Source organism: Eurosta solidaginis, chromosome 1 (genome assembly GCF_040869045.1).
Source record: "Eurosta solidaginis isolate ZX-2024a chromosome 1, ASM4086904v1, whole genome shotgun sequence".
NCBI lineage: Eukaryota > Metazoa > Arthropoda > Insecta > Diptera > Tephritidae > Eurosta > Eurosta solidaginis.
Genome location: NC_090319.1, coordinates 332,743,631 through 332,768,099, shown reverse-complemented (window position 1 = coordinate 332,768,099; position 24,469 = coordinate 332,743,631). Strand labels below are relative to the sequence as shown.

The window sequence follows — 24,469 nt, the reverse complement described above, 5'->3', positions numbered from 1 at the left end:
CTTTGCCCGGGGTGCGAACCCAGGGCATACGGTGTGGTAGGCGGAGCACGCTACCATCACACCACGGTGGCCGCCAGTAAATAGTATACTCAATAAAGCCTTTGGCTGATAAGCATCTGACCTTTCATCAGCCTTGAGTTGAAAGAAACACCATTTACTGACGCTGTGACATCGACTACTAAACGTAGTTTATTTTCTTTATTTTGATTACATACCGCAAAATGGAGTAGGTACCATGTGTGAGGTTTAACCTCCATTGCTTCTGCCCGCGATAGTTTCCTAGCATATGATTTACTTAAATACTCATTGATCTTATCTATGTACCAAGTCCCAAATTCCCGGTTTTTTTTTCAAAATTTGGCTCCAATGATTCCAGGCGACGCAGTGCCATACTATAGCTTTCACAATATTCTACATCATTAGTTAGCCACAATAAACCGGTTTCATAACGGCAGCCGATTTGCTTGGTTGTCTCACATAAAATTGCTTCAGCTCGTTTGTCTGCTTCAGACATAAGCGGCTGTAGGGGCTTCATTCCAAAACTCTCCAGTGTAAAATATTCTTTCCTTTGCTGCTGAATATCATTGATTGCGTCTAATTCACAGTCTATACGACAAACAACTACTTCTACACTATCTTCGTTGGATCCGAAGAGCATATATCCCAACTTTGACTTGTGGACAGAAAAACAATTGTCTATGTTTATAACTTCTATTGGACGAACCAAATTTGTGTGCGGCATACCGATAAGAATTTGTGGCATAACATTAACATAATCATCCACTGGCATGTTTCGAATTTTATCGTACTTTCTTGTTGTGCGTACATTTCTCATCTGAAATGTTGTATTCTGATTCAATCCAGAAATTTCGACGTCTAATCGTTGTGATGGTTCGCTTGTGGTCTTACCTCCTATCCATTTTAATGATAATTTATCAACTGGACCATTCAAGCCAATAGTTTTAGCTACCTGCTCTTCGATCAACGATATTTTTGAACCGTCATTGAGAAATGCAATAACCTTAAAACTACCCTTTGGTCCTTTTATTTCTACAGGCAGAAATTTAAATAGCGGTTGGTAACTAAATTCCTTTGCGAATATAGTTACGACATTTGCTGTGTCAGCTGCATGCTTTACCACATCTGCATTGTCCGCAGTCGACGCTGACTTTGCATTGCCTTTGAAATTTTTGCTACTTCGTTCGTGCAATAGCCGGTTATGATATCTGCGGCAAAAATCAAGTCCGCACTCGCGACGTGTGTTACAATTGATAGTACTGTGGCCAGGTCGTAGACAACTGAAACATAAGTGATTTGCTTTCACAAACGCCCATCTATCACTGCATTCCATATTTTTGAACTTTTCACACTGGCTTAAATTGTGGCTACTTTTGCAATATAAACATTTACTTTTTGTCATCACTAGCACTGGTTTCATTGACTTGGTTGCCTTCGAAATCAGCTGTTCATTTTCTTTGACAGTCTCTACCGGCACAACATCTGTAGCAATTGAAATAAATATAGCGACTTCTTGTAACCAATTACTAAAATGGCGAACACTTGGGAAACACAATTTCGTGGAGTGGAGAAAGTATACCTGGCCCATTCTTGACGTTTATTCATCGGCAATTTACTTAGTAATTCGTCCGACGTCAGATTCGAAAGATGAGAGGCTGCTCCTGCATTTTCCAAGAAAGCAGTTAGGTTGCTTACCATTGTACTGAAGGTTAAAATTTCTGACATATTTCCATCGCCTATGGTTGGAAACGCTCGCGCTTAGCTATTTGGCTACGTATTAATAGCTGTGGACGTTCAAAATGAAATTCAAGCATAGATATTACAGCACCTACACTAGATGGGTGAATTAGCAGGCATTCTACTCGCTGTCTGGGTGGCCCTTTCAAAGCCTTTTGCAAACGGAATAAATTTTCCAAATCTGTGTACATATACATTGAGGTAGTTTCCTTGAATGTTGCAAAAAACATTGGTCATTCTTCCGGCGATCCGTTGAATTCAGGCAGGTCGTGTAATTTGCGTACATACGGCTGTTGTATAGAAATTGACGGTGGCAAATGGTTTGGCTGCACACTTGACTGTGCTGGTGGCGCTTGACTTATGGCAAATGGGGAATAAAATCCATTAGTAGTTGACAAATTTAAGGCTGTGCTAGTATAAATATTACTACACGCTTGGCTTACATTAGAGTTTACAGAATGACTGATTCTGGATTTCATGACGTCAGCATAGGTTAGATAAGCTGGCTGTACACTAGCATATGCGGCAGTAGTATAGACACTAGGCAAGTTACCATGGTCTAAAGTGATATTAGTATTGGGAAGCATGTTGCAGGGGCTATTGTTTGGAAAGACAACTCTTGCGCCAGTGCTGTCGGCAAAAATTACTTTAGTGGCGGCAGCGTTGGAACTACCACTGGCTACGTTGACGTTTGCAGGGGGTACGTCGGCAGATGTGACAGGGGCTGAAAGGGTATTGGCAGAGATTACGTCGGCAGAGGTGACGCTACAGATGTTGTGCCGGTAGAGACTGTCAAAGAAAATGAACAGCTGATTTCGAAGGCAACCAAGTCAATGAAACCAGTGCTAGTGATGACAAAAAGTAAATGTTTATATTGCAAAAGTAGCCACAATTTAAGCCAGTGTGAAAAGTTCAAAAATATGGAATGCAGTGATAGATGGGCGTTTGTGAAAGCAAATCACTTATGTTTCAGTTGTCTACGACCTGGCCACAGTACTATCAATTGTAACACACGTCGCGAGTGCGGACTTGATTTTTGCCGCAGATATCATAACCGGCTATTGCACGAACGAAGTAGCAAAAATTTCAAAGGCAATGCAAAGTCAGCGTCGACTGCGGACAATGCAGATGTGGTAAAGCATGCAGCTGACACAGCAAATGTCGTAACTATATTCGCAAAGGAATTTAGTTACCAACCGCTATTTAAATTTCTGCCTGTAGAAATAAAAGGACCAAAGGGTAGTTTTAAGGTTATTGCATTTCTCAATGACGGTTCAAAAATATCGTTGATCGAAGAGCAGGTAGCTAAAACTATTGGCTTGAATGGTCCAGTTGATAAATTATCATTAAAATGGATAGGAGGTAAGACCACAAGCGAACCATCACAACGATTAGACGTCGAAATTTCTGGATTGAATCAGAATACAACATTTCAGATGAGAAATGTACGCACAACAAGAAAGTACGATAAAATTCGAAACATGCCAGTGGATGATTATGTTAATGTTATGCCACAAATTCTTATCGGTATGCCGCACACAAATTTGGTTCGTCCAATAGAAGTTATAAACATAGACAATTGTTTTTCTGTCCACAAGTCAAAGTTGGGATATATGCTCTTCGGATCCAACGAAGATAGTGTAGAAGTAGTTGTTTGTCGTATAGACTGTGAATTAGACGCAATCAATGATATTCAGCAGCAAAGGAAAGAATATTTTACACTGGAGAGTTTTGGAATGAAGCCCCTACAGCCGCTTATGTCTGAAGCAGACAAACGAGCTGAAGCAATTTTATGTGAGACAACCAAGCAAATCGGCTGCCGTTATGAAACCGGTTTATTGTGGCTAACTAATGATGTAGAATATTGTGAAAGCTATAGTATGGCACTGCGTCGCCTGGAATCATTGGAGCCAAATTTTGAAAAAAAACCGGGAATTTGGGACTTGGTACATAGATAAGATCAATGAGTATTTAAGTAAATCATATGCTAGGAAACTATCGCGGGCAGAAGCAATGGAGGTTAAACCTCACACATGGTACCTACTCCATTTTGCGGTATGTAATCAAAATAAAGAAAATAAACTACGTTTAGTAGTCGATGTCACAGCGTCAGTAAATGGTGTTTCTTTCAACTCAAGGCTGATGAAAGGTCAGATGCTTATCAGCCAAAGGCTTTATTGAGTATACTATTTACTGGCGGCCACCGTGGTGTGATGGTAGCGTGCTCCGCCTACCACACCGTATGCCCTGGGTTCGCACCCCGGGCAAAGCAACATCAACATTTTAGAAATAATAATTTTCAATTAGATGAAAATTTTTCTAAGCGTGGTTGCCCCTCGGCAGTGTTTGGCAAGCGCTCCGGGTGTATTTCTGCCATGAAAAGCTCTCAGTGAAAACTCATCTGCCTTTCAGATGCCGTTCGGAGTCGGCATAATACATGTAGGTCCCGTCCGGCCAATTTGTAGGGAAAATCAAGAGGAGCACGACGCAAATTGGAAGAGAAGCTCGGCCTTAGATCTCTTCGCCTTACATTTATTTTTTTATTTATTTAAATTTCGGCAGGGTGTCATTGGCGCATGTGCAGACATACGAGAAATGTTTAATAGAGTTTTGATACGCCAAGCAGACCAGGATGCACAACGCTTTTTGTGGCAGGGTGGACATTCGTCAAAGGAACCAGATATATATATTATGAACGCGATGATATTTGGATCAGCCTGTTCACCATGTTCTGCACAATACGTGAAGAATACAAATGCGATGAAGTTTCAAGACCTTCATCCAAGAGCTCCTAGTGCTATTATTGACCGCCACTATGTGGACGACTACGTAGACAGTTTCGAAACAGAGGATGAGGCTTAAAGTGTTTCAAATGCGGTCAAGGAAATTCACAGCCATGCCGGGTTCGAGTTGCGAGGATTTAAATCTAACTGTGAAGAGGTCTGTTTTGCACTCGGGGAAACGACGACTCCTCTTACGTACGTTGAAATAATGAGCCTTTGCTCCAACGATTCCATGGCAGAGGAGGTACTTGGAATGTATTGGCGTCCACTGGATGATTCATTCTGTTTTAAACTAAAACTCGTGAAAGTTCCGAATGACGTCTTGACGGGGCAAAGGCGACCGACGAAAGCTGAAATTTTAAGTCTTACCATGTCAATATTTGATCCGTTCGAGTATCTGGCGAATATCACAATCAAAACGAAAATTATCTTGCAACAGCTATGGCGATTAAATGTAGATTGGACAAGTTCTATTCCAGAGCAGGTTTATCGGGAATGGTACAACTGGTATACACAGCTCGACAAGGTTAAAAGTCTTATCATTCCACGCTGCTATCACCGGAATTTTAGTAATTTAGTTTCCACAATTGATTTACAATTTTTGTAGATGCCAGAGAGTTTGCATATTCTGCAGTTGCTTACTGGCGAATCAAATTCGAGGGTGAAGTCAGTGTAGTCTTCGTAGCTGGAAAATCTCATTGTAGCCCCGTCAAGGCACTGTCGATACCACGACTTGAACTGCTGTCTGCCGTATTGGGCGTTCGTCTGCAGGAGGCTATTTTAAATGGTCATGACAGGAGGCCTAACGTAATAACAATTTTGGTCTGACTCAAAGATGGTTCTTAGCAGGATTAAATCAGATAATCGTTGTTACAAGCAATTCATATCACACAGAACTGCAGAAATTTTTGACTCGTCGAACGTAAACTGTTGGCGATGGGTTCCTGGAAAGTTGAATCCTGCGGATGATGCAACACGATTGAACGCACGCCTTGTTTCGAACTCTCGATGGATATGTGGCCCAGATTTCTTGAAAGAACGGGAGGACTCTTGGCCCAAGATAGCTAATGGTGCTGCCGAGAAAGAATAAAGGTGGGCGAAGTTCATTTTTGCAACAAGTATTGACTCATCGTTAATAGATTTTGACAGACTTTATTATAGGCTGTTAAGAGTCATTTGCTGGGTAAAGAAAGCTATGATGAAGTTTAGGTCTGTTCAAAAGCTGGAATTTACGCCAACATCATCACATTTTGTGCCACAGTTAACAGCGGAGGACATTTCTCAAGCTGAAAAGATTGTATGTCGTTTTGTTCAGGAGAACGTATATCCGGAGGAGATGCGCCTTTTAGTAAACAGAAAGTCAATTCCTAGAAACAGTCCGTTATTTAAGCTGACTCCCATAATTGACGACGAGGAAATATTGCGGCTATCAGGACGTATCGATTATGCTGATGCTTAATAAATAAAAAAAATAATGAACACGATTAGCCTGGTGTCATTGGGCCACTAGAGGGTAGTGCGCTGCCACAACGTCAAATTATTATTATAAACTCGTATTCATGGTGAATAGTTTTTCCTAATATATCATGTCCCAGAAGAGATATCCGCAAAATACTACACTCGACCTTATAAATGAAAGCACCAAACAGATTTAAATAAAATTTTTGCTTGTACATGACGCAAGTTGAAAGTTTGGCTGCTGCAATGCACGTAATAATTAGTTACAGTTTAGAAAACGATAAAATTAAACATTTGCTGCTTGAAAGGAAAAATTGTTTCCAAATTGAATAAAATATAAATCGACAGATTTTGGCAGAGATTACGTCGGCAGAGGTGACGTTAACAGAGACATCATCGGCAGAGATGATGCTTGTACAGCGATTGCTTCTTTTAAATCTAACTTTTCCTTTTCTGCGGTCGCCAATAAGAGCTGCAATTCTCTTATTTGTGCATATTGACTTATCTGTTTGTGTGATTGTTTGATCAGTTTCTCTCGTTGGCTGAAGCCATCTCAGCGCTGGTGTCCGAGTCCATTAAATTGTTTTCCGTATCGACCAATGGTATTTCGTTTTTGTCGCTTCTAAGATCGTATCGTTTCATGAGTATTCATGTGATTCCACGCTGTATTTGTAGTTTGCAGATTTTTCTCAGAACAAATATTAACAAGTAAGGAAGGTTAAGTTCGGGTGTAACCGAATATTACATACTCAGTTTAGAGCTATGTTGACAACATAAGGGAAAATAACCATGTAGGAAAATGAACCGAGGGAAACCCTGGAATGTGTTTGTATGACATGTGTATCAAATGAAAGGCATTAAAGAGTATTTTATGAGGGAGTGGGCCATAGTTATATAGGTGGGCGCCATTTAGGGATATAGCCATAAAGGTGGACCAGGGTTGACTCTAGAATGCGTTTGTACGATATGGGTATCAAATTAAAGGTATTAATGAGGGTTTTAAAAGGGAGTGGTGGTTGTTGTATAGGTGGTCGCCCTTTCGAGATATCGGCATAAAGGTGGACCAGGGGTGACTCTAGAATGCGTTTGTACGATATGGGTATCAAATGAAAGGTGTTAATGAGTATTTTAAAAGGGAGTAATTCTTAGTTCCATAGGTGGACGCCGTTTCGAGATATCGCCATAAAGGTGGACCAGGGGTGACCCTAGAATTTGTTTGTACAACATGGGCATCAAACGAAAGGTGTTAATGAGTATTTTAAAAGGGAGTGGGCCTTAGATCTATAGGTGGACGCCGTTTCAAAATATCGCCATAAAGGTGGACCAGGGGTGACTCTAGAATGTGTTTGTACGATATGGGTATCAAATTAAAGATGTTAATGAGTATTTTAAAAGGGATTAATCCTTAGTTCCATAGGTGGTGCCGTTTCGAGATATCGCCATAAAGGTGGGCCAGGGGTGACTCTAGAATTCGTTTGTGCAATATGGGTATCAAACGAAAGGAGTTAATGAGTATTTTAAAAGGGAGTGAGCCTTAGTCCCATAGGTGGACGCCGTTTTGAGATATCGCCATAAAGGTGGACCAGGGGTGACCCTAGAATTTGTTTGTACAACATGGGCATCAAACGAAAGGTGTTAATGAGTATTTTAAAAGGGAGTGGGCCTTAGATCTATAGGTGGACGCCGTTTCAAAATATCGCAATAAAGGTGGACCAGGGGTGACTCTAGAATGTGTTTGTACGATATGGGTATCAAATTAAAGATGTTAATGAGTATTTTAAAAGGGATTAATCCTTAGTTCCATAGGTGGTGCCGTTTCGAGATATCGCCATTAAGGTGGGCCAGGGGTGACTCTAGAATTCGTTTGTGCAATATGGGTATCAAACGAAAGGAGTTAATGAGTATTTTAAAAGGGAGTGGGCCTTAGTTCTATAGGTGGACGCCTTTTCGAGGTATCGCAATAAAGGTGGACCAGGGGTGACTCTAGATTTTGTTAGTACGATGTGGGTGTCAAATGAAAGGTGTTAATGAGTATTTTAAAAGGGAGTGGGCCTTAGTTCTATAGGTGGACGCCGTTTCGAAATATCGCCATAAAGGTGGACCAGGGGTGACTCTAAAATTTGTTTGTACAATATGGGTATCAAAACAAAGGTGTTAATGAGTATTTTAAAAGGGAGTAATCCTTAGTTCCATAGGTGGACGCCGTTTCGAGATATCGCCATAAGGGTGGGCCAGGGGTGACTCTAGAATTCGTTTGTGCAATATGGGTATCAAACGAAAGGAGTTAATGAGTATTTTAAAAGGAAGTAATCCTTAGTTCCATAGGTGGACGCCGTTTCGAGATATCGCCATAAGGATGGGCCAGGGGTGACTCTAGAATTCGTTTGTGCAATATGGGTATCAAACGAAAGGAGTTAATGAGTATCTTAAAAGGGAGTGGGCCTTAGTTCTATAGGTGGACGCCTTTTCGAGATATCGCCATAAAGGTGGACCAGGGTCGACTCTAGAATGAGTTTGTACGATATGGGTATCAAATTAAAGGTATTAATGAGAGTTTTAAAAGGGAGTGGCGGTAGTTGTATATGTGAAGGCGTTTTCCAGATATCGACCAAAATGTGGACCAGGGTGACTCAGAACATCATCTGTTGGATACCGCTAATTTATTTATATATGTAATACCTGCCAAGATTTTAAGGGTTTTTTATTTCGCCCTGCAGAACTTTTTCATTTTCTTCTACTTAATATGGTAGATGTCACAACCATTTTATAAAGTTTTTTCTAAAGTTATATTTCGCTTCAATAAAACAATCCAATTACCTTACCATGTTTCATCCCTTTTTTCGTATTTGGTATAGAATTATGGAATTTTTTTCATTTTTCGTAATTTTCGATATAGAAAAAGTGGGCGTGGTCATAGTCGGATTTCGTTCATTTTTCATACCAAGATAAAGTGAGTTCAAGTAAGCACGTGATCTAAGTTCGTTAAAGATATGTCGATTTTTGCCTAAGTTATCGTGTTAACGGTCATGCGGAAGGACAGACGGACGCCTGTGTATAAAAACTGGGCGTTGCATCAACCGATTTCCCCCATTTTCACAGAAAAGAGTTAACGTCATAGTCTATGCCCTTACCAAATTTCAAAAGGATTGGTTAATTTTTGTTCGACTTATGGCGTTAAAAGTATCCTAGACAAATTAAATGAAAAAGGGCGGAGCCACGCCCATTTTGAAATTTTCTTTTATTTTTGTATTTTGTTGCACTATATCATTACTGGAGTTGAATGTTGACATAATTTACTTATATACTGTAAAGATACTAACTTTTTTGTTAAAATTTTACTTTAAAAAAAAATTTTTTTTTAAAGTGGGCGTGGTCCTTCTCCGATTTTGCTAATTTTTATTAAGCGTACATATAGTAATAGGAGTAACGTTCCTGCCAAATTTCATCATGATATCTTCAACGACTGCCAAATTAAGGCTTGTAAAACTTTTAAATTACCTTCTTTTAAAATTGGGCGGTGCCACGCCCATTGTCCAAAATTTTACTAATTTTCTATTCTGCGTCATAAGTTCAACTCACCTACCAAGTTTCATCGCTTTATCTGTCTTTGGTAATGAATTATTGCACTTTTTCGGTTTTTCGAAATTTTCGATATCGAAAAAGTGTGCGTGGTTATAGTCCGATATTGTTCATTTTAAATAGCGATCTGAGATGAGTTCTCAGGAACCTACATACCAAATTTCATCAAGATACCTCAAAATTTACTCAAGTTATCGTGTTAACGGACGGACGGACGGACATGGCTCAATCAATTTTTTTTTCGATCCTGATTATTTTGATATATGGAAATCTATATCTATCTCGATTCCTTTATACCTGTACAACCAACCGTTATCCAATCAAACTTAATATACTCTGTGAGCTCTGCTCAACTGAGTATAAAAACTATTCACCATGAATACGAGTTTATAATAATAATTGGAGGTTTTGGCAGCGCAATAACACCAGGCTAATCCTGTTCATTATTTTTTTTATTTATTAATTTTATTACATATTTATAAATTTTTTATAAGTGAATCACTTTCGCTTTAAAGCGACAAAATGCGCTTTTGCCTAAGGAGAAGAGAATTTTCTTTAAATGGGTATGTATGTATGCATTTCATCAAATAATAGATTGAGCTCTCAATTTTAAATTGAGGGTTGATAGAAAACAGCAAATTTTTGCAAAACGTTTGCTTATAACTTTTAAATAGTATTGAATGATAATTATCCGCCCCCGGACTGTCATTCCTGGAATCAAAAGGCGTCTTCAGGTAGTCCTTTGATAACTTTTGTTATATTTTAACAGTTCTTGTCAATTTAATAATAACCATTTTTTTATACGTTGAGTCAAGTTATGGCTATGCCAAGGAACAGGTTGAACTTTTAAAACTTTTGAAATTTCTTTATAGCGCCCTTTTTACATTCGGATACCCTTTCCATGCTTATTTCAGCGAAAACTGTGTTTAATAGTTCTACGACAGACCAAAATTTTAAATGCAATTTTTAATTGGTGATGAGCGATATCTCACTATCGGTGATTGCATCACCGCGATTGAAAAATCGCTAATAGTCATAGCTATTGCCAACCAAATATGTCAGTGATTGGCGATTTTCCTACAGCATAAAACTCTTTCGATTCTTTTGAATGACAATCACCTCTGGCAACATTTTGCCAACAGCGGTTACGGCCATATTTCTTCATGGAGAATGAAAATCACCTCTTACAGGCGACGTTATCTTGAATTAAGGGTTTTCTAAACGAATTTTTGATCTGGTTCACTTCAAAAGTTGAGTTGTGTTAATTTATTAGAAATTCGTATTAATATCGATTTAAAGATGACAGCAAACTATAGTAAAAAGGATGTACTCGTAAAGTGTGGCAATTTTATGAGCCACTAAATTTCTCAAATTTTGTATGCTGTTTTCTAAAGTTTTATTTGGTGATTTTTATATAGAGGGTAGTATAGCTCTTTATACATACTTATATTTGGTACTGACGATCAAAACTGGAACAATAATATGTAATATGAACTCTGCTATATAATACCAACAACGTGAGCTAACATTTTTGTGGTTGGACTTTGCATTCTCCTTTAGAATTATTTTGGCTATGAAAAGACTAAAAACAGGTTTAAAACCATGTACGCCTGATCTTAAAATTAAAACCTGAAAAAATTACCCATGTTGTTCTAGTATTGCTCCTACTTAGTACCCGTGGTTAATTTCAAAAGTCACTCCATCGCACAAATGATATTTCTTTTTTTTTGGCTAGAACTTTGTTCAAAAGCGTGCTAAAAGTGAAATTATCAAAAAAGTTTAAATCTATGGCGTCGTTTTCAGTCAACAGGGGAAGTCAGTTAAACCCTAAAAAATTAAACATTTGTTTATAATACCAAAATTTCATAATGGCATTCAGGTTTACTATCACTCAGTAAACTGAATGAATGTTGTTAGATGATAGAAATTTTGGTTCACACGAGAAAAAACTACTCGTTGCGCTATACATAATTCGCCTCTTTACTATAATTTTTTAATTATTGTGAGCAGATATTGCTATTTTTTAAATTATTGATGTTGGATAAACCAACATAAAAAGTTAAGCCTTCCGAGAAGATACAAACTATCAAATTTAGAGATGGTTGTATTAAGATTTGGAGTTGCAGTGCACATTTTGAGGAGGACCTTTCGTCAAAATTGAAGGCAGGATGAAAAAGGAGTTGCTCCTTAATATTTTGCAAACAGCTTTGCCAGTTACAATGACCATGTTTCACTGTGGTGAAGAAAAATTACTTTTCAACACCACCACTTTCCGAAACATACCTCCAACTTGGTATGAAATCGGTTGATATTTCAAAAGTTTCGAACACTGAAGAGGCCCACAAAGAACACTGATATAAACCGGATCGAAAACTCAGGAAGTTTTCTGAAACCCCAGCTAGCGAATTGAGCTAATTCTCCTAAGGGCATGCCGGAGTTCTGGGCACGTGTCGAAACAGAACAGTACGCTATACGAAACGATTTCATGCATGAACTAAATTAAACAAATAAGAAAGTCTAAATTCCGGTCAAACCGAATATTATATACCCAGCTGTGCACTAAAAGCGCTGTTGTTGTTTGCTTTGTGTGGTTAATAATATGATAGGTTAGGTTAGGTTGAACTGTCCGGTCCATGAGGACCTCACATAGATCCTATCAAAAACCAGTTATAAAATAACTCCGTCCTCTTGGCAAATACTAGAAGCTTCCCAGGAGTTAAGCCACTTGCGGCTTCTAGATCTGACAGTTGTATCACGTCCAATAGCTGAAGTCTTAGCCTGGCAAGCGCAGGGCACGAGCACAGAACGTGCTCCACGTTTCCTCCTCCAACCTACACTTGTTACATCTGCTAACACTGACCAAGCGTAATTTAAAGGCATGTGACGCCATAAATCAGTGTCCAATCAGAATACCCGTCATGAGTCTACAGTCCTCCCGCTTGGTCGATCATGTACACCTCTCGCCTTCGCTTAATCTCGGCCAGTCTAGTTGGGACGTCTATGGAGAAAGCTTTAAGGGATATGCCCTTTTTAGCTAGTGCACCTGCTTTTTCATTCCCATCTATTCTCATATGCCCTGGGACCCAATATAGATGCATGCTTCTCCCGGTCCCGACCCTTTCCAGAGACTGCTTACACTCTAACACACATTTAGATGCTATGCTATGCGAGATTATTGCATTAATTGCTGCTTGACTGTCAATATAAAAGTTAACACGGTTGCAGCTTAAACTATTATCTTCCAGTGTTTCTATTGCTTTGGTTAGGGCTAATATTTCCGCATGGAAGTCGCTACAGTAATCTGGCAGCCCGTAGGATCTGTTTATTTCGGGATCATCACAGTATACCGCAGACCCTACTCCTTCCACTACTTTGGAACCATCTGAGCACCCTCGCGCCAACCATCCATCTTTATTGTGGCCTTAAGATCTGCCTCGAAGCGCAGATAGGGAATCAGGCAGTCAGTTCGTCTTGTGATTGATAACGATATACTACTATGGCCGTATTTGTCAGCGCTCAAGCTGGTTGCAGTTGTTAACGCTATGTTCTTTGCTACCCAGGTCTACAGGTGGAATGTGCTGAATGGCATACAGTGCAGCCGTCGTATTATTCATTAAATTTATATCGGAAGCTTCGATATGTAATAATCGATAATTGTTATCGCTTCTATTCTTTATGTCTTGATCTTACCTACTTACAGTAATTCATATACGATATGTACATACATATTTGTGTACGTATATATTGTATGATTATGCAGAGACAGACAACTTCAAAGCCCCATCAGAAGATGTGGAGGAATACAAAGAAAAATACTTCGTCGCTCATGCCGCTATATCCCGTTTGATCAATGATCAACTGAGTTCCCAACCCGTGAAGGAAACTGAATCCGACGATTCTATTGATAAGTTACTGACACAACAAGCCAAGTTCCTGGATAACTTCAGTGCAGCAGTAACCCATTCAAATGTGCATCCCCCTAAATTTCTCTGCCCAATTTTTCTGGAAACTATTCAGATTGGCCGTCATTTCGCGACCTTTTTCGAAGCGCAATTGACGAAAAGTCAAATTTGAGCAACATCCACAAGTTCCATTACCTAAAGTCATACTTACAAGATGAAGCATTAAGTCTTGTTAAGCATATACCATTGACTGACAATAATTATAAAGACGCATGGGACAGGCTAGTAGAGCGATATAACAAAAAGCCGATAATTGTTCATTCCCTTGTGCAACAGTTTTTGTCTTTGTCACCATGTAGTACTCCCAACATAGCAGCTCTTCGTAACTTAACCGATAAAGCTGACGAAACTGTACGCGGTTTGGATGCCCTCAATTGCAATAGTCGGGCCCTTGGTTGGTAGCCATTTTGTTGGTCAAAGTTGATGAATAAACAAAAAGGGGATGGGCAAAGAAGGGTGATTCTCATGTAGGTAGGTCATTTGATGAGTTTGTTAAATTTCTGACACATCGGTGTGATGCGTTAGAATCGTGTAGTTCATCTCGTTTAGTTAACAAAAAGCGCACAGCATTGGCACATTATGCTCAATCAGGAGAGTCAACAGCAACAACAAATTATTGTGTTGTATGTGCTGAGCAGCATACAGTTTCTCAATGCCAAAAGTTTAAGCAAATGGATAGCGGAACAAGGGGGCATTTGTAAAAGATAAGCATTTATGTTTCAATTGCTTGCGCTCATCTCATAATTTAAATCAGGCATCGGCAAATGTGTTAGTGAGAGCGCAATAATTGTGCACATCACTTGATGCATCGGTTTACTTAGTTCATTCGCTTATTAGCAAGCAACAAGACAATATTCACCCCTATTCTGCATTTCGATTACGTTCCCGTTCTACGCTCCGCTTTAATCGAAGTTGGGTATTCTGCATTATGACGGAATCGTAACGAGAAGAGGAAGAGCAAATGATTTTTCGAAATCAGCTGTTTGTACGGAATGTGTGAACATTGGAACAAAATAAATTAAAGAAAATTTGTAACAAACATTGAAAAACGTTTATATTTTATTATCCACGACATTTTGTACAAAAAAAGCAATAGAATATATTGCCGCAGTGTTATATTTTGTTGAGTGAAGTGCTTTCATAATTGTAAGTGTGTTGTTGTCGTTCTTTTGGCCAATTCCCTGCCGTGGCCACCAAGTTTTGTTAAAAGGAATTCCTGCACGAATATAGTTGACATTTTCTGAATTTTATGGATGCTAATTTCATTGCACTGGCCTAAAATACTTTATAAAGATTTATTTATTCTTTCCGCAAGGATTGTTTACTTTTTCGCTTCACCTTCCTCTACTCCGGCAGCTTTATTTGGCATATAACTGGACCCAACGAACAGACGCGGCATTATTTGTGGAGTTGGAAAGCAACGCATACGAAAATGGCCAGGCCAGAATGGAAAGGCAAATATTGCGAGATTTGTGTAATCCATTTGAGATGAGTGACGAATTGTAAGAAATTGAACTTAAAAGTGGTAAAGTTTAATGACTTATTTTCGTATTTAGGTTCAAAAAAACTTTCGACTTAATAAGGATGCTTTCAAGTATGTGTTAGATACTTTTGCTGGGCAAATACCTCCAAAGACTTCGACATCGACATGTTGGTTTTGACCTGGAAACATATAAAAAACAATCATCATCAAGCCTGCTACGTTTCTTAACAAGTTTTACTTACATTTTTGTTAAAATTATGTTATAAATTAATAAAAAAACTTTTTAAATATAAACGAGCTCTAGGCCAAATATTTGTATATTCTTAATAAAACACAATACGTGAATTTTTGATATACAATTATATTATTTAATTTGTCGATATTTCGACTTCAGTCTGAAGTCATCATCAGGAATTTTTGAATGCAATATGTCGACATATTGCATTCAAAAATTCCTGATGATGACTTCAGACTGAAGTCGAAATATCGACAAATTAAATAATATAATTGTATATCAAAAATTCACGTATTGTGTTTTATTAAGAATATACAAATATTTGGCCTAGAGCTCGTTTATATTTAAAAAGTTATAATTCAAAGGCCGTAAACAACAAAAATAATTAATAAAAAAATAAAAAGAAAATATTTTTCCGCCAACTAATTTGCAACTTAGAAAAACGGAACTACGATCGAAATGCAGAATACACAAAATCGAACGATTCGAAGTAGGATCGAAAGAGATTGGAACACAGAATACCAAAATTGTCAAATCGTAAAAATTCCAATCCAAGTCGAAATGCAGAATAGGGCTGATTGTTTGTTATTATGTTTTTAATGCGCGCAATGGGAAGCAAAAAGTTTATACAATTAAATACATTGTATTTGCGCAAAGGGGTTGGTCAACATTAAATATTTTTAGCTTGTGCGCATTGAGTGACGCACACAAACGATGTTGCTGCGCCAAATGCTCAGTGACTACCATTGTAAATTTTACCAAGTAGCGCAACTAACAGCTGATCGGTAAAAATTCGCACATTCACACGCGCAGTTCTCGACTCAGTTTCAAAAAAAAACTTTAGATTATTTAATTCAAATTTTAAAGTGAGATAATCCTTACAAATTTATGTATACAGAATATATGTGGCGTTTTTGTTGTTATTAAAACAATAGTTTTATTTATATTAAAGCTTTTATCATTTTTTTTTTTAACTTTGAAAAATCTCCGAACACCATTCCTTCATTATATGACATCCGACTGCCTAGTCCACTGCCTTCCACTCTATTCGCAACATAACCTCTACTTAAGCTGCCAAACTATATAGTAAACAATGGTGACTACTAAACTAAAGAGAATAAGAATACGTGTGAATTGAGTGTGCACAATTGTGACAGTAAATGCCGATGCCTGATTTAAATCAATGTCCATCCATTTTCCGGTGCAAACTTTGTCCCTCAAAGCACCGCACGTTAGTGCATATGAATAAAGAGCCCGTGAAGAATACACAGCAGTTGCAACAACAATCAAGCACGAAAGCAGAAGAAAGTATTGCGATCACAGCTGCAGTATCAACCGACCTCTCTCCTCGTACTTCGGTTGTATCGGCATATCCTAACAACAAAAATGTCTCACTGTCGTTCATACCTACCACTCTCTTACCAACTATCCTGGCGAACGTGGTTGACCGTTGGGGGAATGTGGTGAATTGTCGCGTTTTACTTGACACAGTGTCTACAGCAGTGTTACCAGGTTAGCCTTTTCGAGGCTAGATTTAGCCTTTTCTTTGCCTTTAGCCTCGAAATTTTGTCTTTAGCTTCGTGACTTTTTTCTAGCCTTTTTTACTCCGAATATATTTTTAAAAATTTCTAAAATAAAATAATTTCAATAGTTCCTGTGAACACCTAATACCTAATAATATGAGTTCTCTACAAAAGATTAATTCTTTTTCTGCTGAAAATTCGTTGAAAATTTCAAAGCCTGATGTATTTTCTTACTTTGAAAAAGAAAAGTATAGTTATTCTAAAAGTCAAATAGCATTAATAGAGCTGCAGTGGCGAAAACTTATAACTATACAATGCAAAAATGTACACTCCACCATGGAATTTTGGTCGGAAGTCCGAGAACATAAAAATGCATTAAACGAACCTCCTTTTTTAGAACTTGTCGAATTCATATTTAGATTTTTAGTATTACCACTCAGTAACGCGGAGGTTGAAAGAGTTTTTAGTGGCATAAAAATTCTGAAAACTAAATTAAGGAACAAACTAAAAATAAAAATGCTTAATATTAGATGCTCGTTAAAACGCTTATATAAATGTTGTAATGACTTTGAAATTACCTATGATCTCATATCTATGGTAAATAGCCAAACCTTATACCAAGACATAAGCTCTTTTGATTCTTCAGACGGGGAATATTTTATATAAATAACTAGTAGCCCCGGCAGACGTTGTTCTGCCCTAAATTTGGCTTATCTGCATATATTTTAATAAGCTTTTTCCGTCTAACTCTGCCCTACCCCTCTACACTTTTTCCTAATCTTTTGATTCACTCCTCCCTCCGTCTTTTACGCTTCATCTCCATCTTCGTCTCATTCTATCTCTTTCTCAGTCTCCTTCTCTCTTTTCTCTTCTCTCCAGTTTTCATCCTTCTTCTTCATATCTTATTGCCAGTCCCAGAGGGTGGTATGTATTTTGTTCCAGTCCCATTCCGAGTCTCAGTCCCAGTCCCACTCCGAGTCTCAGTCTCAGTCCCAGTCCTAGTCCTAATTCCAGTCCCAGTCCGTCTCTGGTATACTTCACGGAAAAAAGCATCCTAAATACTAATATAGACAAATTTATATACGAAATTTCAGGCAAATCGAATAGGACGTATGTAAATAGGTATGTGGGTATTATTAGTTCTTGTCTTTATTTTGGCTTCGCATGCATATTTATCAGTTTTGCCAGGTTGATGCGACTAAATCGAATATCACAATGTACTTTAGAGCTCTCACTAGTCACTCAGCGGTGTAAAACTTACTCTGTATTATAGCACACATAAACAGCTTCAATTTGATACCCATAATATAAAAACACATTCTAGGTGTATCCGGGTCCATGTTTTGGCCTATATCTCGAGACCGTAGTCACCCAGCGGTGTAAAGCTTACTATGTAGTAAAGCATACATCAACAGTTTCCATTTGATATCCATATTCACCCCTATTCTGCATTTCGATTACGTTCCCGTTCAACGCTCCGCTTTAATCGAAGTTTGGTATTCTGCATTACGACGGAATCGTAAAGAGAAGAGGAAGAGCAAATGATTTTTCGAAATCAGCTGTTGGTACGGAATGTGTGAACATTGGAACAAAATAAATTAAAGAAAATTTGTAAAAAACACTGAAAAACGTTTATATTTTATTATCCATGCCATTTTGTACAAAAAAAAGCAATAGAATATATTGCCGCAGTGTTGTATTTTTTTGAGTGAAGTTCTTTCATAATTGTAAGTGTGTTTTTGTCGTTCTTTTGACCAATTCCCTGCCGTGACCACGGAGTTTTGTTAAAACGGATTCCTGCAGGAATATAGTTGACATTTTCTGAATTTTAAGGATGCTAATTTCATTCCACTGGCTTAAAGTACTTTATAAAGGTTTATTTATTCTTTCCGCAAGGATTGTTTACGTTTTCGCTTCACCTTCCTCTAGGCCGGCAGCTTGCTTTGGCATATAACTGGACCCAACGAACAGACACAAATTATAGCTGTCTATTATAATGGAATCAATAGCCGTGGCATTATTCATGGAATTGGAAAGCAACGTATACGAAAATTGCCAAGCGAGAATAGAAAGGCAAATATTGCGAGATTTGTGTAATCCATTTGAGATGAGTGATGAATTGTAAGAAATTGAACTTAAAAGTGGTAAAGTTTAAAGACTTATTTTCTTATTTAGGTTCAAAAAAACTTTCGACTTAACAAGGATGCTTTCAAGTATGTGTTAGATACTTTTGCGGGGCAAATACGTCCAAGGACTTCGCCATCGACATGTTGTTTTTGACCTGGAAACATATAAAAAACAATCATCATCAAGCTTTTTACGTTTCTTAACAAGTTTTACTTACATTTTTGTTAAAATTCTGTTATAAATTAATAAAAAAATAAAAAGAAAATATTTTTCCGCCAACTAATTTGCAACTTAGAAAAACGGAACTACGATCGAAATGCAGAATACAAAAAATCGAACGATTCGAAGTTGGATCGAAAGAGATTGGAACACAGAATACCAAAATTGCCAAATCGAAAAAATTCCAATCCAAGTCAAAATGCAGAATTGGGCTGATTGTATAAACACATTCTAGGGGTACCCTTTTCCACGTTTTGGGCTATATCCCTAGCCTCCCAGTTCTATGAAAATTATCCTATACTATAGCACTCATCAACAGCTTTCATTTGACATCCATATTGTATAAACACATTCTAGGGGTATCCGTGCCCACGTTTTGGCCTATATCTCGAGACCCTAGTCACCCAGGGGTATGAAAATTATCCTGTACTATAGCACTCATCAACAGCTTTCATTTGATATCCATATTGTATAAACACATTCTAGGGGTACCCGGGTCCACGTTTTGATCTCAAGACCCTAGACATGTAGCGAAAAAAAAGGTAGACGTTGGCCGATTCTCAGACCTACCCAATATGCTCACAAAATTTCATGAGAATCGGTTCAGCCGTTTCGGAGGAGTTCAGCCTCTAAAACCGTGACAGAAGAATTTTATATATTAAATTAGTTTGTAATATTTTTTTTATGTATATACACATATGCAATCATTTAAAGTAATTCCATGTGCTAGTCAAAGAAAATGTGCCTGATATGTTTTGAAACAGGAAGGTATGGTTAAGTTATGTTTATAAGTTATTTTATAAAAAAAATTTTATGAAGTAACCAAAAAATTCTGGCCTTTTTTTAACTTCTTTTTTTCTAAATTTAGCCTTTTCTAACCTTTTTTTTTTGCCAATCTAGCTTCTTTTTTTTTGCATCACCTGGCAACAGTATCATTCATTGCTGATTAAAGACTATTCAAAAAGGCAGACTTTAAAGTGTCTTTAAATAAAAGTTAATTTTTAGGTATGAAACAAAATGTTTAGGTCATATAATTACTCCAAATGGAATTAAACCAAACAATGACAAAATTCTGTGTATAAAAAAATTTTCTATTCCCAAAAATGTTAAGGAGATACAATATTTCCTGGGTCTCACAGGTTTTACCGAAAATTTATTCATGACTATGCCAAAATAGCTAAACCACTTTAAGATTGAAAAAAAAAAAAAAAACAAAAATAAATATTAGTGACAACGATTTTAGGGATGCTTTTGAAAAATTAAAGAACCTCTGAAGTAGTGATTTAGCAATACAATATCCCAATTTTGAAGAACAATTTACAATTACGACAGATGCAAGTGAGTTTGCATTATGAGCTGTGTTATCTCAATCACACGGTCCAATACCTTTTGTCTCTAGAACTTTAAATCAACACGAAGTAAATTATTCCACAATTGAGAAGGAATTATTGGCAATCATCTGGGCAGCAAAACAATTTAGACACTACCTTTGGGGCAGAAAATTTCAATTAAAAACTAATCATAGGCCATTAATATGGTTTTCTAATCTGAAGGAACCGAATTCTAAAATACAAAGATGGAAAATTGAATTGAAGTGAATACGATTTTAATATAACTCATGTAGAGGGTGGAGAAAATAAAGTTGCAGATGCTTTATGAAGAATAAAAATTAGTTCTGAGGAAATAAATATTTTTGTGTGTTAGGAGTATAACAATTCCTTCACAAATAGGAACAGTCTAAAGAGTAATTTGCTCAGGCATAAAAAAAGGTATATATGTGCCAATATTGCAGTTCTAAGCATACATTAGAAAAGAAAAACGATAAACATGAAAAGCAATGCAAACTTCGTACAAATGTGTGTACTTTATGTAATAAAAGTTATAACCCAGCAAATATATTTTCTAACGTTAGAGAAATGTTGTAATTTTACATTAGAATTCTAATGTAGATCTCTAATGCATTTCGAATCGATAACTTGTTTAGAGAACTAGGTTCGAATTCGACTGTGAAAGGATTCGAATAACACTAGAAATGCGATGTTATAATTATTGTCACAATTATCGATTATTTGCACGACATGATCACTCTTTCTTAGTGTTATACAAACAAAATAAAAATAGTGGAAATATTACAAGTTGTGAAATAAGTTTTTTTATTTATAATAATAAATACTAGTAAGTGAAAATGAATCAAAAAAAGTTAAAAAAGGAAAGCGAGCAGATTATTGAAGTTCTATTTGAATGGCATGAACCTCAAACCAACGCTGAGCTCAATCTTTAAGTACGGTTTTAATTTATTATAATGGAAAAAGCCTTTGAAATATGCTAATTCTTAATACATAATATTATAACCAAATAAACGTATTCGATATAATGAAACAATGAAAATTTCACTAATTTCAAATAATTGAACTTAATTGCGCATCACTTCAAAATGTTCAATGTTTCTTTATATCAAATACTTTTATTTAGTTATAAGCTTATTATTATTAAGAATGAACATACTTCAAAGGCTTTTTCCATTATAGTAAATTAAAACCGTACTTAAAACTTAAATATATTCAGTGCATATATAGGTATAAATCAGTTAAATTCAGTTGCCCATAGTCATAGTAAAAATAAAATAGGTTTTAAATTTAGTTACAGCTTTTTGACAGATAGCCCATAGAAAATTACAACCAACCCTTATCCAATCAAAGTTAATATACTCTGTGTGCAAAGCACGCTGAGTATAAAAATTGTCCTTTTACTATATAGACATTCACAAAAAACTGAAAAATTACCACCAAACCACTGCGAAACTGGGATTTGATCTGTAGTATTTTTGCGTAGAACACCTTTCTGAATTGGCGGCCTTCGCCAGCTCTAAAAAAATGGAAATAAAAATTGTATTGGCGCAAATCGCCTTAATCAAAATAACAACAACCACATGAAAATGTTTACCCCTTTTTGAAAAAATCTCTTGACAGTGTACAAATATTTCTTTCCCGCCTTCGGCTTATTGCTCCGCGGTAAAACCGCTTCTTTTGGCACTTCTCCCGAAATTTTTGGACAAGTATTAGCAATCGACCCCCGTGGTAAAATATGACTTCCATTGAATATCTATTTCTATATTTACTTAAATGAATATGGATAGAATGATATTTTTACTCGAAATATACCAAAATATTACAACATACACAAGATTCGGAATAATCTCAATTAAACGTTTTACTGATTTTGCAAATGTGGAGCCAAGTAACCGTCGCACGTTTAAAAAAATTACGTAATATTCGTCAAAAACATATATTTGCATTCTAAGGATAATATGGACATTCCTGTAGTATATCAGTATATTAGCTTGTCGGAGAAGCCTTTTTTCCCTTCCATTAAAGTTTTACGCGTTTAAATAGCAAATTGATAAATTTCTTGAGGCTTTTGAAGGCAGGCCGTCAAACCAAAACACGCCTTAAAGAGCGCTAAAGGCATTTTAAAGTTTAGATCCTTTTTTAGAGATAAAATAGCGGTTAAGTTGACTATAACAGACTAAAAATGATGCTTAATTTAGAAGCATGTTAAAACCAATAAAACTATATTTTAATTTGACTATGACTATGGGCCATTATATTAGTAGAACCTGGGCGACCGAGCTATGCTCCGCAAGGTTTCGTTGTGCTGGCAACGTTTCTTTTTTTTAATTTCGAATAGGTGGCAACCTTAAGTGGCAACCCTACTCAAAAATGTCCTTGTTGTAATGCGAAGTAAAGTACCTTTCGTTTGATACCCATATCGGCATATGTCATGCAATTTTTTTTAAATTTCGAACAGGTGGCAACCCCAAATGGCAACCCTACTCAAAAATATCGCTATTGTAATGCGGAGTGAAATACCTTTCGTTTGATACCCATATCGGCATATCTCATTCAATTTTTTTTTAATTTCGAATAGGTGTCAACCTTTCTGAGTGGCACACCTAGGTAGAAAGTCTTAGAAGGTGATATATTATCTCTGTGCCAAATCTCATTTAAATCGGTTGAGCCGTTCCCGAGATCGTTCGGCTATACAAACAAACAAATATACGAATATACGTTTAAAGTTATAAGATAATTTTTTTAGAAATATTGGCAGAGAAAGACTTTCTTGAAGCTTTATTAGATTCCGATTTGGAAGATTTCAGCAGTGATGACGAACAATGGACGAAAATTACTTGCCGTGTGAAAGCACTGACAGCGAAAATTCCGAACCGGAAGATGAACAGTATTCCCAGGAACGAGCATGGTCGGTATTTAGTTGACGAACAAATTATTCCATTTACCGGTCGTTGCACAGTTAGACAAAGCCTACCAAACAAACGAAAAGGTATCTGACTGAAAAATAAAGTGCTCACAACTCACAACGGATTTTGCTGGATTTTGAAATATATCAAGGCAAACCACGCCAATTACAGAAGAAGATCTAGGAGTTGGACCATCATTTGTGACTTACACATACTCTTCCTAAAGGTTTCAGAGTATCTTTTGGTAGGTATTTTACAACTCTGCCACTTTTAGATAGACCTTTGGCAAAGGGAAAGAAAAATTTCATTCACACGGAGGAATTTTGTAGTCCTGATGATTAACTTGCCATCGTGCAATGGAAGGATTCTAAATCTGTATTATTAGCGTCTTCCGCATTTGGATGTAGTCCAGTTGCGGATGTTAAACGATGATGCAAGAAAGAAAAGAAATTTATACAAGTTGCATCCCCAAGCGTTGTTAGAGAATATAAAAACCGATGGGCGGTATTAACATCTGCATATCGTAACTTTTTTTAAAACGAGGAAGTTCACTAAAAGTTATACTAATTTTATTGATTTGGCTTGTTGTAACGCATTGATGGAGTATCGCCAAAACTGTCGTAAAATTCAAACTCCTTCGAAAGATACGTTGGACCTCTTAGCTTTTCGACTTTCTGTAGCCGAAGCACTCGTTTGCATCGAAACAAAAAAGAACATGGAATGGTTTTCTGAATCAGATATCGAAAATGAGGAAGAAGTTTTGCCTCCAAAGAGGAGTCGTCCTGCAGAGCATCCTTGTAACTTAAAACGTCAATATTGATTTTATCATAGCATCCAAGGAGGACTTAAATTTCGCAAAAATGTGTCGTCGTAAAGGATGTTCTTCACGCACACGCACTAGATGTGTAAAATTTATTGTTTTTCGTGCTTCTTCAAACCTAAAATTTATTTCAAGGATTATCACTTTGACAAATCAATCTTTTCCAAAATCAGCAATATTTTTTTAATGCAAGATGGGCCCACATGCACCAATTGTGCGAATCCTTAAAATGTAGGAAGGACATAGGATTAACTTCTAAAATGAGTTATT

The 24,469-nt window shown here is 37.0% G+C and overlaps 2 long non-coding RNA genes across 2 annotated transcripts; one reads left to right on the top strand and one right to left on the bottom strand.

The window, feature by feature from the left end:
* The first annotated feature begins 14,402 nt into the window (after nucleotides 1-14,402).
* On the top strand, nucleotides 14,403-15,291 carry LOC137244371 (uncharacterized). The gene is made up of 3 exons (XR_010950933.1): nucleotides 14,403-14,683; nucleotides 14,853-15,039; nucleotides 15,094-15,291. It is a non-coding gene; the product is annotated as an uncharacterized lncRNA (long non-coding RNA).
* Nucleotides 14,574-15,299, bottom strand: LOC137244373 (uncharacterized). The gene is made up of 2 exons (XR_010950934.1): nucleotides 15,263-15,299; nucleotides 14,574-15,199 (listed from the first exon to the last, which is right to left on the bottom strand). It is a non-coding gene; the product is annotated as an uncharacterized lncRNA (long non-coding RNA).
* Between the last annotated feature and the right edge of the window lie 9,170 nt (nucleotides 15,300-24,469).